This window comes from Oncorhynchus tshawytscha, linkage group LG03 (genome assembly GCF_018296145.1).
Source record: "Oncorhynchus tshawytscha isolate Ot180627B linkage group LG03, Otsh_v2.0, whole genome shotgun sequence".
NCBI classification, from domain to species: domain Eukaryota; kingdom Metazoa; phylum Chordata; class Actinopteri; order Salmoniformes; family Salmonidae; genus Oncorhynchus; species Oncorhynchus tshawytscha.
The window spans coordinates 22059013-22071818 of NC_056431.1; the positions used below are offsets into that span (position 1 = coordinate 22059013).

Here is a 12806-nt window from a genome sequence, read left to right on the forward strand (position 1 = left end):
ATCAGCAAATGCAAATACAGAGGTTGTGAGTTCAAATCTCAGGGTCCAGTTTCACATTTTTTAATCTGGATCAGAATGATCCGGATTCTGTAATCCGTTTTTTTGCAATCCAGGATCAGATTGATCGGGCTGTTTTTGAGCTGTTTTTTCTGTGAAAAAAAAATGGATAGGATCATTGATCCCATTCTAAATCCAGATGAATCAATTTGAAAAACTGGCCCCTGATGACAGGTAAAACAAATGTCCTAAACAATGGTTCGTACGAGGCTATATGATTTGGGCTATGTGTTGTATGGAGGTTAATACAGTTCCACCGTGATGCTGGTGCGTTTTGTAATTCTAACTAACCCCTGTTAAACATTGCGTGTTTGAGCTACAGAATGCTGGACGTTGATGCTCACAAGCCACACAGGAGTTGTTATAATCAACGAAGTTTCCAGGACATAGTGTCTACAATACTGTAGTAAGCTCGCATAGTTGCTGTCACAAAATCCAAATTCCACACAGTTTTCACTGACTAGTTGGATATTATTTCCAACTGAGCAAACAATTTCTGTACTTACTGCATTCTTATAAATACATTTTTTTATTGACATTTGTCAAATCAAGTTCCATTTCCTGTAGTACACAATCAGCTCCTTTGTTGAGGGAGAGGTTGTTGTCCTGGCACCACACTGCCAGGTCTCTGATCCCCTACCTAATAGGCTTTCTTATTGACGTTGGTGATCAGGCCTACCACCGTTGTGTCGTCAGCAAACTTAATGATGGTGTTGGATTTGTGTGCAGCCACGCAGTTGTGGGGGATTAGGGAGTAGAGGAGGGGGACTACGCATGCACCCCTGAGGGGCCCCAGTGTTGAGGGTCAGCATGGCGGATGTGTTGTTGCCTACCCTCACCACCTGGGGGCGGCCCGTCAGGAAGTCCAGGATCCAGTTACAGAGGGAGGTGTTCAGTTCCAGGGTCCTTAGCTTAGTGATGATCCTGGAGGGTACTATGGTGTTGAACACTGAGCAGTAGTCAATTAACAGAATTCTCATATAGCTGTTCCTCTTGTCCAGGTGGGAGAGGGCAGTGTGGAGTACAATAGAGATTGCGTCATCTGCGGATCTGTTGGGGCGGTATGCGAATTGGAGATGGTCTAGGGTGTCCAGGATGATGTTGTTGATGTGAGCCATGACCAGTCTTTCAAAGCATTTAATGGCTACAGAAATGAATGCAAAGAGGTGATAGACTGGTTACTTGAAGAGAGCAGGCAAGAAGATTGTCAGGTGTTCTTCCCCTTCACACCCTAACAATGTCCTATGTTGATCGTAAATATAAACATTTAAATAAAGTGTCACCCAGCTGGAAAAATGGATTTACAGAGATAACTTGTGCTGAAATACAGTACATCTAAAATGCTGTCTTTGTTTAGTTGAATGAGTCGAACTCTATAAAGACTTGTGCTGCTGTGTTTGTGTGTTTTAGGTGTTCTCTGTGCAGATTGGACAGCCTTGATGCCTCAGAGTATAAAGGCTCTGAAGGGATCATGTGTGCGCGTTCCCTGCTCATTTACACTTGGTTCCTTGAAATCATTGGACTATAATCCCTACCTAAAATCTCACCCATGTAACACAATTTGAATGAGAGGGGGAACAGATAAGACAAACACAGTAGGCTCCAGTCCATCTGGGAACATGAACCAGAAAGACTGTACTATAATCCGGGACAACATGCCTACTGGTGACATGTATTACTTCAGACTAGGATGTGGCAGTTGTGTCAAGCGTAATTTTGGCACACCTGTTCAAATCAATATCGCAGGTAGGACACAATCTGCGTTGTTTGTAACTTAGTTTTTAAAACCTCTTTGGGGCTTGGTGTCCAGCTAACGGGATAATTCCGACAACATCCGGTGAAATAGGAGAGCGCCAAATTCAAATAACAAAATCCTAATATTAAACATTCATGAACATACAAGTGTCTTACATCAAAGCTTAACTTCTTGTTAATCCAACTGCGTTGTCAGATTTCAAAAAGGCTTTACAGCAAAAGAATACCATGCGATTATCTGAGGACGTCGCCCCACATCAAAATACTTTTTCAACCAGCACAGGTTTCACAAAAAATCATAAATAGCAATTAAATAAATCACTTACCTTTGAAGATCTTCCTCTGTTGGCAATCCCAAGGCTCCCAGCTACACAATGAATGTTCGTTTTGTTCAATAAATTCCTTACTTCTATCCAAAAAAGTCAGTTTAGTTGGTCATTGATTTCAGTAATCCATTCCTTCAACATGCATACAAAGGAATCCAAAAAGCTACCGGTAAACTTCGTCCAAACAAGTCAAACAATGTTTCTATTCAAACCTCAGGTACCCTATTATGTAAATAAATGATAATATTTCAGACGGAAAGAACTGTGTTCAATAGGAAAGGAAAATAACAAAGAGCACGCCCTCATTCCAAAAGCCTACTTTTCCTGTTGAGCTCCCTTTGGAAAAACTACTATTACTTGTTCATTTTTCAAGAAACAAGCATGAAACATTGTATAAAGACTGTGACATCTAGTGGTAGCCATAGGTACTGCAATCTGGGAGCTATTTTTATATATAGACCCATAGACTTGCATTGGAAAGGCCTTATGTATAGACCCATAGACTTGCATTGGAAAGGCCCGGACGGATTTTCCTCGGGTTTTCACCTGCCATATAAATTCTGTTATACTCACAGACATTATTTTAACAGTTTTAATAACTTCAAAGTGTTTTCTATCTAATTCCAATTATATGCATATCCTAGCTTCTGGACCTGAGTAACAGGGAGTACACTTTGGGCACGTCAGTCAGGCAGAAATTCAGTATACTGCCCCCTAGCTCTAAAAAGTACATAATGTTGCCGCTACCCTCTCTTTTGACCGAAAATAACTTCTAGACATCAGGACTCTGATTACTCACCACGGACTAACAGAATCCTTTTTCTTCTTTCACGACTCTGACGAGCCCGAGGCGGAGGATATACAGCTCGCTCTGGAACAGGCCCCGACCCCAGTGATCTGTGCGAAGAGGAGGTGGAGAAAGAGAGGCCGGTTGACGGGCTGCCTTCTGAGGAGAAGGAGGCGATCGATTAAACCCCCACTCCCCTCAATTCTGCTCACAAACACACAATCTTTGGATAATAAAATGGACGAGTTGGGAAGATTAAACTACCAACTGGAAATTAAAAACTGTAACATCTTATTCTTCACAGAGTCGTGGCTGAACGACGACAATATCAACATACAGCTGGCTAGTTGTACGATGTACCGGCAGGATAGAACAGAGGCGTCTGGTAAGACAAGGGGTGGCGGTCTATGTATTTTTGTAAACAACAGCTGGTGCGCGAATTCTAAGGAAGTCTCGAGCCATTGCTTTGTGGGCTATACTCGGTCTTGTCTCAGGATGGTAAGTTGGTGGTTGAAGATATCTCTCTAGTGGTGTGGGGGCTGTGCTTTGGCAAAGTGGGTGGGGTTATATCCTGCCTGTTTGGCCCTGTCCGGGGGTATCATCAGATGGGACCACAGTGTCTCCTGACCCCTCCTGTCTCAGCATCCAGTATTTATGCTACAGTAGTTTATGTGTCGGGGGGCTAGGGTTAGTCTGTTATATATGGAGTTTTTCTCCTGTCTTATCCGGTGTCCTGTGTGAATTGAAGTATGCTCTCTCTAATTCTCTCTCTCTTTTCTTTCTCTCTCTCCCGGAGGCCCTGAGCCCTAGGACCATGCCTCAGGACTACCTGGCAGGATGACTCCTTGCTGTCCCCAGTCCACCTGGCTGTGCTGCTGCTCCAGTTTCAACTGTTCTGCCTGCGGCTATCGAACCCTGACCTGTTCACCGGACGTGCTACCTGTCCAAGACCTGCTGTTTTCAACTCTCTAGAGACAACGGGAGCGGTAGAGATACTCTCAACGATCGGCTATGAAAAGCCAACTGACATTTACTCCTGAGGTGCTGACTTGTTGCATCCTCGACAACTACTGAGATTATTATTATTTGACTATGCTGGTCATTTATGAACATTTGAACATCTTGGCCATGTTCTGTTATAATCTCCACCCGGCACAGCCAGAAGAGGACTGGCCACCCCTCATAGCCTGGTTCCCGTCTAGGTTTCTTCCTAGGTTTTGGCCTTTCTAGGGAGTTTTTCCTAGCCACCGTGCAACTACACCTGCATTGCTTGCTGTTTGGAGTTTTAGGCTGGGATTCTGTACAGCACTTTGATATATCAGCTGATGTAAGAAGGGCTATATAAATCAATTTGATTTGATTTGATGATTGCTTGCCTGAGGTAGAGTTTCTCATGATAAGCTGCAGACCACATTATCTACCGAGAGAGTTTTCCTTTATACTCTTTGCTGTTTACATACCACCACAGTCAGAGGCTGGCACCAAGATAGAATTGAAGTAGCTGTATTCCATCATAAGCAAACAAGAAAACGCTCACGCAGAGATGGCGCTCCTAGTAGCCGGGGACTTTAATTCAGGGAAACTTAAATCAGGTTAAATGTGCAACCAGAGGGAAAATAACTCTGGACCACCTATACTCCACACAGTGACACGAGCCTACCGGATGAGCTAAACTACTTCTATGCTCGCTTCGAGGCAAATAACACTGAAACATGCATGAGAGCACCAGCAGTACCAGAAGACTGTGTGATCACTCTCTCCGCACCCGATGTGAGTAAGACCTTTAGACAGGTCAACATTCACAAGGCCGTAGGGCCAGATGGATTGCCAGGAAGTGTACTGCGAGCATGCGCTGACAAACTAGCAAGTGTCTTCACTGACATTTTCAACCTCTCCCTGCCCGAGACTGTAATACCAACATCTTTTAAGCAGAACTCCATCGTGCCTGTGCCCAAGAACACTAAGAACAATGCGTGTTCAGCCCCGTCCTGTATTCACTCATGACTGCCAGCCAGGCACAACTCCAACACAATCATTCAATTTGCCGATGACACAACAGTGGTAGGCCTGATCGCCGACAACAACGAGAGAGCCTATAGAGAGGAGGTCAGAGACCTGGCTGTGTGGTGCCAGGACAACAACCTCTCCCTCAACATGATCAAAAAAAAGGAGATGATTGTGGACTGCAGGAAAAAGAGGACCGGGCACACCTACATTCTCATCAACGGGGCTGCAGTGGAGCAGGTTGAGAGCTTCAAGTTCATTGGTGTCCACATCACCAGCAAACCAACCGTGTCCAAGCACACCATGACATTTGTGAAGCGGGCATGACAAACCTATTCCCCCTCAGAAGACTGGAAAGGTTCTACAGCTGCACCATCGAGAGCATTCTGACTGGTTTCATCACTGCCTGGTATGGCAACTGCTCGTTCTCCGACCACAAGGCACTACAGAGGGTAGTGCGTACGACCCAGTACATCATTGGGGCCAAACTTCCTGCCATCCAGGACCTCTATACCAGGCGGTGTCAGAGGAAGGCCCTGAAAATTGTCAAAGACTCCAGCCACCCTAGTCATAGACTGTTCTCTCTGTTACCGCACGGCAAGCGGTACCGGAGCGCCAAGTCTAGGTCCAAGAAGCTTCTAAACAGCTTCTACCTCCAAGCCATAAGACTCCTGAACATCTAGTCAAATGTCAAATGGCTACCAAGAGTATTTGTATTGCCCCCCCCCACCCCTCCACACCACAGCCACCCTCTGTTGTAATCTATGCATAGTCACTTTAATTAACTCTACCTACATGTACATACTACCTCAACTAACCGGTGCCCCCCGCACATTGACTCTGTACCGGCACCCCCCTTTTTTACTGCTCCTCTTTAATTACTTGTTATTTTTATCTCTTATTTTCTCTTATGTTATTAAACTGCACTGTCGGTTAGGGGCTTGTAAGTAATAGCATTTGATTTGTTTCTATTTGATTAAGCTACCCAATTAAACTGAATGATTGACCACACATGATTCTTTACTCTTTACCTCGACAAAACTACATGAAATTGTATTTAACGTATTTGAAATTACAGACTTTGTTTCCACATCTTATTGAACAATTCATTGATTATCATTCATAGTGGGTGTGTTTGTTCCTTTTGTTTCATTGAGCTAGTAACATGTCTTTCTAGTCTAGACACTCCCCCCACACCGACTCTAACCCCAGCTACAGTGGAGGTGAGGGAGGGGACCTCAGTGAGGTTGATTTGCTCTGCTGCAACCCCTTATCCCTCTCTCCCCCCAACTCTGACATGGACCCCCAGACTGGGTCAAAGTGAGGAGGGACTACAGGAGAATCAGGATAAAACTAAAGTCAAGACCTCTGCTTTGACCTTCACTGTGTCATGACGTGGCCCTTTCTGGGTACAGATCATGGCTTCCCACTCTCTCCTACATCCAGGTTCTGTTATCTCAGGTCGTAAATTCCTGCAGGAGACTCTCTCCCCCTGGCCATGCAGAAAGAGAGACACAGAGAGAACAAAGGATTTCACGTGGCGATCTCCTAAATCCCCAAAATGGGATTTTGAAACAAAATGTCCACTTGTGAGAAGGTGGGAATGGTCCTTGGACACTTAAGGGACGGGTATGACGAGGGGGTTTCATTTTGTGACCTCAGAGAGGACAGGAAACACACATAACTTTTTTCTCTGGATGTGAACATTTCTCAATTTGCATCTCATTCTTATATAAAATGAATGAGTAAAGATAAAACTACTTGTGAAATTATGTAATGTGATGTTAAACCTTTAATGTGAGAGAATTCTATTCCCTTAAAAGTTTAACTAAGTCATTGGCCCGCCCCCGTGAGCACAGACATGATCAGGCATCATAGAACCACCTTTTCTATTGTTTCGAATAGAACCCCCTTTTCTATTGTTACGAATAGAACCCCCTTTTCTATTGTTATGAATTATATAGTTACAAATAGCCTTTTCTATTGTTACAACCCCTCCTAAGAAAATCCTCTTCAGACCACGCATACCTCAGTGTCAGCTGAGGTGGCACAGGTTTGAGTACCAAGACTGAGCAAACCCACAGCGTGAGCTGTGATTGCGAATAGTTTAGACCACGCATACCTCAGTGGAACATGAGGTGGCACAGGTTTGAGTTTAGACTAAGCAAACCCACAACATGAGCTGTGATTGCGAATAGTTATTGAATTCCTAACCATACCATGTGGATCATTGGCTACATTGCTGGAATTGGTTAAACTCTGAGACTTTCGATCCCTACAGGATATGAGAAAATCTTAGATACTAATTACTAGTCTGCAGCTAGCAATGATGTAAACCTGGGATGCGGATACCGACAACTGCCCAAATATCTACATATGAGAACATTTTTGAATGGTACTCTGACGTATCCATTCTAACCACGAAAGACTGATCTTCAGGAAAACAGAGAGAGAGAGAAAGAGATGCGGCTGAACTGACTCTCCAGCAGACCGACTGACGATTCCAACAGAGATCCCGACGATACCTGGGCGTAAATATATATTGATTGCAATTATTCCCAAGTGAATGTGTGTTCATGTGCAAAGGATTAGCATTTCAATTAATATAATTATCACCTGTGTGTAGTCATCCCTTTTGTCTTTCCCGCTCTCGCTCAGTCCACACCCACTTCCCTTTGTCCACCAAGCCGTCATATCGGCTTAGCCCACTAGGGAATCTTCCCTATCATTTGTTAGTAACAGACCTACTGGGTTCGTGCAGATAACCAACAATTTACGACATTTGGAATGCGACTGACTTGAGGTAAAGGATAATTAATTAATTAGAAGACTAATTGATCAGATATTAAATTATCTGAAGAGTTATATTAGGAAAATTATAACTTTGTAATCTGAAGATTTTCCTTGGTGCCCCGAATTCATAGTTAATTACATTTACGTGATTAGTTTAATCACATCATAATAATTACAGACAAATTGATTTGATAAAATAACAGTCTTCACTTTTAATGATGCCAAAGACACAACAACTGCTTTATACCTCCATTATGAACAGAAAATCTCCGGCACTGATCTCTACAAACAACAAGATGCCAAGAATGTCAAATCACCTGAAACTAGTCTGACCATTACTGTTCTATGTAAGATCAATTGGACTTTTTCCACCTCATATTAGCATCAGTTGGTTGGTTTTATTTCAGTCAAACATGAATAACATTGTGTGCTCTTTCTATAAGTTTCTCCCAAGAACACTTCAGTGTCAGTCAGTACCTCTGGTCCAGTGGTATAGGGCAGCTCCATGACTCTGACCTGCAGCAGCAATGCCAACCCAGCAGTGAGCTACACTTGGTACAGAGTCAATGGGAGTGAGGGAGTCATTGTAAGATCTGGACAGAGCTTCACCTTCAATAAGATTGCTATCAATGATAGTGGGCGGTACTATTGCGAAGCAGAGAACAAGCATGGGGTCGACAACTCAACAACTACTAACATAGATGTGACATGTACGTTGTTACACTTCCACATCCTGTGAATATACTTTAAAGGGGCAGTGCAGTCAAAAAACGTGATCTGTAAAAAGTAATATGATATTTCCACACACTGGGGTCAAAATAACACTCTGAAATTGTGAAAATGATACCCTTTTAGTGTAAGAGCAAACATTTTTATATATATATATATATATATATATATATATATATATATATATATACAGTATATCACAAAAGTGAGTCCACCTGTCACGCCCTGGCCTTAGTTATCTTTGTTTTCTTTATTATTTTGGTTAGGCCAGGGTGTGACATGGGTGATTTATTGTGTTTCGTCTTGTCTAGGGGTTTATTAGATTAATGGGGCTGTGTTCAGTTTAGTTGTCTAGATAAGTCTATGGTTTCCCGAGAGTGGTTCTCAATCAGAGGCAGGTGTTTATCGTTGTCTCTGATTGGGAACCATATTTAGGCAGCCATATTCTTTGGGTATTTTTGTGGGTGATTGTTTCCTGTGTCAGTGTTTGTGCCACACGGGACTGTTTTCGGTTTTCACGGTTCCTGTTTTGTAGTTGTGTTCATGTTTAGTGTCTCTTATTAAAGAACCATGAACTATAACCACGCTGCGTTTTGGTCCGCCTCTCCTTCCCAGGAAGAAAGCCGTGACACCACCCCTCACATTTTTGTAAATATTTGAGTATATCTTTCCATGTGACAACACTGAAGAAATTACACTTTGCTACAATGTAAAGTAGTGAGTATACAGCTGGTTTAACAGTGTACATTTGCTGTCCCCTCAATAACTCAACACACAGACATTAATGTCTAAACCGCTGGCAACAAAAGTGAGTACAAATTGGGCCCAAAGTGTCAATATTTTGTGTGGCCACCATAATTTTCCAGCACTGCCTTAACCCTCTTGGGCATGGAGTTCACCAGAGCTTCACAGGTTGCCACTGCTCTGTGATGACAACATCACAGAGCTGGTGGATGTTAGAGACCTTGCACCTTCCGTTTGAGGATGCCCCACAGATGCTCAATAGGGTTTAGGTCTGGAGACATGCTTGGCCAGTCCATCACCTTAAACCTCAGCTTCTTTAGCAAGGCAGTGGTCGTCATGGAGGTGTGTTTGGGGTCGTTATCTTGTTGGAATACTGCCCTGCGGCCCAGTCTCCGAAGGGAGGGGATCATGTTCTGCTTCAGTATGTCACAGTACATGTTGGCATTCATGGTTCCCTCAATGAACTGTAGCTTCCCAGTGCCGGCAGCACTCATGCAGCCCCAGACCATGACACTCCCACCACCATGCTTGACTGTAGGCAAAACACACTTGTCTTTATACTCCTCACCTGGTTGCCGCCACACACGCTTGACACCGTCTGAACCAAAAAAGTTTCTCTTGGTCTCATCAGACCGCAGGACATGGTTCCAGTAATCCATGTCCTTAGTCTGCTTGTCTTAAGCAAACTGTTTGCGGGCTTTCTTGTGCATCATCTTTAGAAGAGGCTTCCTTCTGGGATGACAGCCATGCAGAACAATTTGATGCAGTGTACGGCGTATGGTCTGAGGACTGACAGGCTGACTCCCACCCCTTCAACCTCTGCAGCAATGCTGGCAGCACTCATATGTCTATTTCCCAAAGACAACCTCTGCATATGAGCACGTGCACTCAACTTCTTTGGTCGACCATGGCGAGACCTGTTCTGAGTGGAACCTATCCAGTTAAACCGCTGTATGGTCTTGGCCACCGTGCTGCAGCTCAGTTTCAGGGTCTTGGCAATCTTCTTATAGCCCAGGCCATCTTTATGCAGAGCAACAATTATTTTTTTCAGATCCTCAGAGAGTTCTTTGCCATGAGGTGCCATGTTGAACTTCCAGTGACCAGTCAGTATGAGGGAGTGTGAGAGCGATGACACCAAATTTAACACAGTTGGCACCCGAATGCATAGTGCCAACTGTAAAGTTTGGTGGAGGAGGAATAATGATCAGTGGCAGTTTTTCATGGTTTAGGCTAGGCCCCTTAGATCCAGTGAAGGGAAATCTTAACTCTACAGCATACAGACATTCTAGACAATTCTGTGCTTCCAACTTTGTGGAAACAGTTTGGGGAAGGCCCTTTCCTGTTTCATAATGACAATGCCCCTGTGCACAAAGCAAGGTTCATACAGAAATGGTTTGTTGAGATTGGTCTGGAAGAACTTGCCTGTCCTACACATAGCCTTGACCTCAACCCCATCGAACACGTTTGGGATCAATTGGAATGCCGATTGCGAGCCAGGCCTAATCGCCCAACATCAGTGCCCAACCTCACTAATACTCTTGTGGCTGAATGGAAGCAAGTCCCCGCAACAATGCTGCAACATCTCGTGGAAAGCCTTCGCAGAAGAGTGGAGACTGTTATAGCAGCAAAGGGGGGACCAACTGCATATTAATGCCCATGATATTGGAATGAGATGTCTGACGAACAGGTGTCCACTTGAGCCAGCTTCCGGCTGAGGAGTAAGTTTCACACATACCAATGTGCTAAATTCACCCCTCAAACTTACTCAACAGTGACCCAGCATTGAGCTGAGCTCAGCTCAGCTGTAGATCTGAGTCACTAGTCACCACTGTAAAGGATGACACACTACTTGCTTAGCGAGTTCCACTTCCACCTGATTTGGCTAACACCAAGCCTGATCTCAATGCAGTTTTCGGTTCCCAAAACTAGAATCTGTTATGAACAGAGTGCACTAAGTTCTGTAAATGTGACCCTTTGTCAAAGTTTCTAAAATATGTGTTGTTTAGGACTGCAATGGCAAATTTAGTTATTGCACACGCACACTTCACAGCGAAGGTGTTCCCTAACGGAAATATGTAAATACATGCTAGAACCCACCAATAGGATCTTGCTAGCTCTTGCTTGGCTCTACCCACTTCCTTGCTCGTTCTGCCCACTATGCTTAATTTTCTCCCATTGAAAACGACACAGATGAACTATCTCGGGTTAGTTACAAATATCTTTGACTTAACTGTCTTCCTCCTCTGTTGTCTATAGTTGCTCCACAGATCCTGCCCTCCTCTAGCTGCATCAGAACTGCAGATCAGATCGACTGTACCTATGAGAGTCATGGGAACCCCTCTGCCAAAGTGGAGGGGCGATTGTCTGGAACGCCTGTCAATCAGTTTACTAACATTGTCATCAGGGAGCCAATGGGCAGCACAGGCCTGAGAAGCTCCCTTACCACCCATCAATCACAGGAGGAAGACACGCCCACTCTGGTCTGCCTCAGAACCAGCTCTGTAGGATCTCATTCACAAGAGGTTTGGACACCATAATTGACTACAATGATGATCTTGATAACCTTGATAATAACTTTTGCAAGTCTATCGATTAAAGCTTTTTCTGTTCACCCCTAGGTCAACTTGACAATCTTCATCACTGCAATATTTGTTTCGACATTAATGACAGCACTGATATGTGCTTTACTGTTTCTCCTAAGGTAAAATGTTTCGGAAATACTGCACATATTTGTGTCTTTACACTTTTCGTGCTCTACATTAACTTAGTTCCTGATTCTGAAGTGTACACTTATTTATAGTTATTTGATTTGACCCGTTTGTTGTCGATGATTTCACAGGGTTTGGGATCCTTGTTTTACAGTACTCAGAGGTCAATACAAATATTATGACTGTGATGTGGTGATGAACCTAGTTCCGACCAGTAGTGAGAGGACACAGGTAAGCATCATCAGATTTATCCTAGAAATATTTTGATAATGAAAGAAGTCTGTTAAATGTCTATAAATGTATGTTATTGCAGGATCCTCCTGTGCCAGAAGAAGACATATACGCCAACAGCATGATTCCATGTCAGGCCAGGAGACAGGGACGCAAAACAAGACCTAGAGGCCCCCAATCCGGGTCCCAAACCCCTGCCTTCCGCCAAAGCCATCTCTGAGACAGACCGAACCAGCCTGCCCAGTCCAATCGCTGACACTGCTACAGTTCCAGGAGAAGTCACTGCAAAGAAGGATGGAGATGGTGTGTTGTATTCCAGTGTGATTTGGGAGAAGAAGAAGTGGATGAAGAAGGAGAACGAGCGGTCCGTGGACAGGGGAAAGGAGGCGTCTAGCGGTTCCTACCTGCAGGAAGAGAGGTGTGTGCTGGGAAATGTAGGCAGACAGAATGAGAAAGGTACTGGAGGTGGATAACCTGCGGTTTCTCAAGTTTTTCATGAATTTACTGTAGGCCTATTGTACTTTCACAAAGATATATTGCTCTTAATGAAAGTATAACGCTGTTTTTTTCACCACAAAACAAATAAACACATTAAATGTCCATCTTATTGTTCTTTATTGTAGCCTATGTAATTGTTCACAGCATTATGATGTTAATGTTTTCAAGGTATTT

At 43.8% G+C, this 12806-nt stretch overlaps 1 long non-coding RNA gene across 1 annotated transcript; it reads left to right on the plus strand.

The window, feature by feature from the left end:
• Positions 1-11435: 11435 nt before the first annotated feature.
• Positions 11436-12734, plus strand: LOC112245069. Its single transcript, XR_002952676.1, has 3 exons — positions 11436-11896; positions 12035-12134; positions 12217-12734. It is a non-coding gene; the product is annotated as an uncharacterized LOC112245069 (long non-coding RNA).
• Positions 12735-12806: the final 72 nt, after the last annotated feature.